Source organism: Glycine max, chromosome 8 (genome assembly GCF_000004515.6).
Source record: "Glycine max cultivar Williams 82 chromosome 8, Glycine_max_v4.0, whole genome shotgun sequence".
In the NCBI taxonomy this organism is placed as follows: Eukaryota; Viridiplantae; Streptophyta; class Magnoliopsida; order Fabales; family Fabaceae; genus Glycine; species Glycine max.
The window spans coordinates 6916059-6921428 of NC_038244.2; positions in this window are offsets into that span (position 1 = coordinate 6916059).

The window sequence follows — 5370 nt, forward strand, 5'->3', positions numbered from 1 at the left end:
AAGGTACGATTTACATCTCTTTCCTGTTTCCAACGTTTAAAAACTTTCAAGATGATTGCGTTCAGAATCAAAGATGAAAAAAATTATAAAAATAAAATTAAAAAGTCCCACGTTGCAAAGTAGAACAAATGGTCCAAGTCAGGGTCCTCTCTATTATTAAATCAAGTGTGTGATCATAATTAAAGAAGAGACCCAATATGAATCATAGTGGGTTCCACGCTAATGAAAATCATAATTCATGATTGTCTACTCAAGAATAGATTGTAGGGTCGCGGAACATGCATGTTGTTTAAGTTTAAATATTATTACCACTTATATTAATTTATAACATGGCACAATTAATGTTCTGTCCTATTTGCTCGATTTCTATGCAGTTGATTCGATTATAATCTGTGAGGAACACAAGTCACATTTTCACTTTATTAAATTATGTCTTAAAATTTGATACTTTCCGTCCTATATCATGGGAGGGTCACTGTAGTCTACAAATACAAAGCGCAGCCCTTTATTTAAGGTAGGCTTCTAAATAAGTGCCACTTTCATTAGAATCAGCTCAAACTCGACTCTTCAAAGAGCAATGAGAATTATTCTAGTCATTAAATAAAATAATTTTTTTTTACTGAAAATAAAATTAAAAGTTCTTTGGGTGTTAAATTATACTATAGGTATTAAATTTGACACTTACACTACTTAATAAAAAAAATTACAATACGAATTATCAATCTAACTGTTAAATTAAAAATTCTTATAAAGTAATTTAATTTATAATTTTTTTTGTAACTTAAAAACTAATTGATACTTTCACAATATTTATTTTTGTGGATAATATACTTATAAGATAGATTAAGTTTCGTTCTAAATATTTGATTAAATTAAAATACCTTAGTTAAAGTTTTAAATTTGTTATCTTCAATTATTATTATTATTAATCTGGAATTTTAAATTTTATATCATTGTAAGATAACGTAGTAATTCGTTAATTAATCATGATTCAAGATATATAATCGAATCAATTTCAAATAGAGATTATATTTTCCTATAGCTCTTTTTATAGTTTTGTGCTCACAAGTAATTGTATTTGTAAGGTGTAACTGTTGGATGAAGATTGAACGGATTAAAATTTAAATGTGTGTTAGAGTATCTATAATATGCATAATTACTTATATGAGTTATTTATCATAATTTTATGGGTCTTACAATTTTATAAAAATTTAAATATTTTAAACAAAAATTCATTTTAATATTAAAATTGCTAAAGTGAATGCTTTAGCTTGCTTATAATTAAACAATTCATATAAGTACCTCAATAGAGATTCTCTTAACTCTAATTACTGAGATAAAGTGCGTGTTTGAATTAATATTCATAATTTAAACTTGATCAGATTTTTACTTCAAGATGCATCAACAAGTGAGTTGCTTTTGTGATCAACCAATGAGTTATGTAAAGATGTGAATTCAAAAACGTTAAAATTATGAATAATTTGATCTTCGTCAAATGATTATGAATTGTTGAATTAATGCCTGCAAAATTGAATGCAAGAATCTGGATCCCAAAAGCTAATAGGCAAATCTAAGTTTGAAAACTTAACATTAGCACTAGCTAGCTAATAGTAGGACAATAAGAGATACACGCGTGATATATAAAAGCTGGATATAGAGAAATATATGTTGCTAAATGATAGATGCTAAGCAACAAAGAGTGTAGGAGGACCAATCTCAGTTCCGGACAAAATTGGAAACTGAAAATGACTGAGATTACATTGTGAAAAAAAAAAAGGTTTACCTCATTAACATTAACAGACTACGAGACAGCACCACTTTATTGCATTGTTTTTGTCAAATGCCAACCAAAAAGAGGACGTGGATCACCTTTCCCTTTGATGTTTCTTTGCTTGGGCGAAATAGTTGAAACAATATAAAAAGAAAAAAAAAGAAAAATTACACATCCAAAGTAATCATCATTTAAATGTTTTGGACAATAATTTAGAAAGTTATTAAATAATTCTATTTGAGAAAGTTGTTAATTATTAATTTTTTTTAATGGAAGGAATCAAACACACAATCTTTTTCTCATTCCTTTCTCTCTTTTTTGCTAAATCTTTTTTCTTTTACCATTAAATTAACCTTATAACTCCTTAATGTGTTATCTTATTAATTTGAAGTGAAACTAATAAATAAAAATGAAATTTGAATATCATTGAGCTGGTAAATTAACTTACAAATTTAATCGGTAGCTTTGAGTTCCGGTCTAGTGTATATAATTACATTAAATATAATTATCTCTAGAAAGGAATATTTGTGGTCATATAAAAAAAAATATTTTTAGAAAAGGAAAGAGTAAAAAATAGTTTAGTTAAATATATAATTAAATCACTTTGATGACTCTCCCCATTGAAGCCTTATATCATATGGTTCCTTTTTTTTCTTTCTTTTTTATCTTGTTCTTCTTTCTTTGGTCAAACACCCATCTAAACCTTTTGATTTTCTTGTTCTTACTACTCTTGTGTGGATCCTTGTTATTTGTTCTTTTTTTAATTTATCTTGTCCTACAAACACATCCTTTGGATCTCATTATCACCATCATAGGCGCATTGCAAGAGCAACTGGTCCCAGCTACTCCATCATGTGGACATGCATGGTTGGCAAAGACTAATACATCTTTAATTTCTAAGTCATATAATTGAAAACTCCCCATTTGAATCTCCATGACTTTCTAAACTTTCAACAAACAAACGTCACAAGCACATGGACACATATCAGCCACACAGGCACATAATATGCTCTTGGTGCAAATAGGAAAGCCTAGACAGTTTGTAGGGATGTGAATGGCAGTGATGGTCAAACTCTTCATCATCAGCATCATCGTCAAAGTCTTCATCTTGCAATCAGAAAGACTAAAACGGTCAAAGTCTCATCCATGGAACCAACAGAATCAATATCAACCCATTTGTCCTAAAAATTAAATTCTAGAACTTGTTTCTAAAACCTCTGACAAAAATAATCTTTCTCAATTTTTAAAATAAAAAAGTTTTATTTTAAAAAAACAATAATAGTAATCAACGCCCATAAGTTTTATCCAAACGAATGCTTCTCGATATTGAGCATGTTTCTTCAGCCAAAGTAAAATCGAAACTTATTGGACCCACTCCAGGTGATGGCCATCGGTTGGCAATAAGCTGTTGAACATGATTATCATTAACTGTTAATTTTTTAGCATTAACAATAGTAATTAACCTACTAGGATTGACCTATTAATCAAGAGTTTGGATAATTTGCACAAAGTCCTAACTTCTAATCTTATTATGCTTAATCATGTATATACAAATAGCTTTTGTTCTATATTTTGCTGATTGCGCGCTCTAAACAAACTACTCTAACACAATTGCAAAAATCTAAAAATGAGTAACTCGTTTTTGTAATTAATGAACAATCGCAAATTAAATTGAAAGATCACTTCAAATTTTTGCAAGAAAAGTTCCTAACTTGTTTATACTCGGTCGTATTATACCAGTTGCAAATTTTTTGGATATTTAATAATTAGTTTTCGACATAAAAAAAAAAAAAAAACTTTTTCTTTGAACTATCGTTATCTACTCCTTGCATGCTTGTTGTGTAGCTTAGCTTTTCTTCATTACTGTGATAACATGTGCACACACACTGCATGGATGCTTCTTCTCATTTCTTTTCTCTAACTCTCTTTATATATCGGTAAGAGATTAAAAAACATAAAAGGGCCGTTGTTGAAGAAAAATCCTTCTTATGCTTTTGCTTTTTCCGGATCCTTTACGGTGGAAATTAGATTCGATCACTTTTATTTATTTATTTTAATAATTAATAATAGTCTCCAATTTAACCAAAAAGATATTCTAAAACTAAGCAAAAATGTTTTAATGACGAGTGAGTGACGACAGAAACATCATACCTTGACGTCAGAAAGAAATTGGGGTTTCATTGTTTCATTCTTCGTTTTCTTTATTGGACCTGGCGTTTCAGGTTGGGTCGATCCTTCACTGTTCCTCTTTGATTATGAACCCAATTTGTTGAGGGCAGTTGCTTTCTACACCTCCTTTAAACTCCCAGACCACCTAATCCAAAATATAAAATTACATTCCAGAAAGGTGTTTCTTGAAATGTAAAAGTGTAGGAAGCAAATGGAAGGTGCAGGAAATAATTTTCTTTACTGAGCTTGAAAAGGCTCTGACAAAACCGAAATGTTTAATGTCACAAAAAACCAAGTTGTCATTCAACAAAAACATATGCATTCAATACAATGTTGATTGTTGATATCTTTTTTGTTTTGGTGAAAATGTTGACTGTTGATGAACCAAATGTTTTTATTTATCCTTCACTCTTTAATTATTAAACCACGTCATGTTTTAATTTATTTAATAAAAAAGTTATTTTATTTAGATATCTGAACAGCATGTTTTTATTTTATTAATTGAACAAAGAAAAGCATATAATTTATGTTAATATAATATATGTATATATATAAAGAATTTAATTATATTGTACTGACAATGCAAAAGTTTTTCATACTATCATTTAAATAGAATAAGATATTAGTCTATGATAAATAAATTTGGTATAAGATGGATAGTCTATAAAAGAATAAAATGGATTGATAAAATTTGAATAGTTAGATATTAGAGTGAGTAACGGAAAGAAAGAAAAATTCAACTAACTAATGCATAATAACATTAATATTAGCCAAATGGTAATAATTAAATTAATGACACAAAATCAACTAACTAATGCATAATAACATTAACTGTTAAATCAAACTTTTGTAAGAAAAAACAATGACAAAAATATTTTGGTAAAAATATTAGCCAAATGATAATAATTAAATTAATGACACAAAATAAAACTTCCTTAAGAAACAAATTTTGTTTTTAATGAAAAAATGTTAAATATAAGCCGCGCAACACATTTAAGATAACTAGTCCAGTTGATATTATCATCCCAATATCTCGAAGAGTTAAATTATTCAAACCGAAAAATTATATATTTATTCTACTCTATAGCATTATTCATATTTTTTTTAATGAAAGAGGCTGTTTTTACGACATGTATGACTATATGAGATGCTTGATTAATTGATATTTTCTATATTAGATAATAAACTATATGTATATATATATAATAAGGTATATACTGCCACAAACTCAAATATTAAAATTACCAAAATTTTCAAACAAATCAAACAAACTAGCTAGAAGGAAACACATGATCATAGCCATAAGAAATAACAAATTAAGGAAATCTGACACTTTCAAGTTATTGTAAGAGAAGGAAGAACTAGTTTTGCTGGTTTTGTTTACATTTGAAGCTCTGTGGAGAAGGAGGAATAATAAGACAGTGTGGACT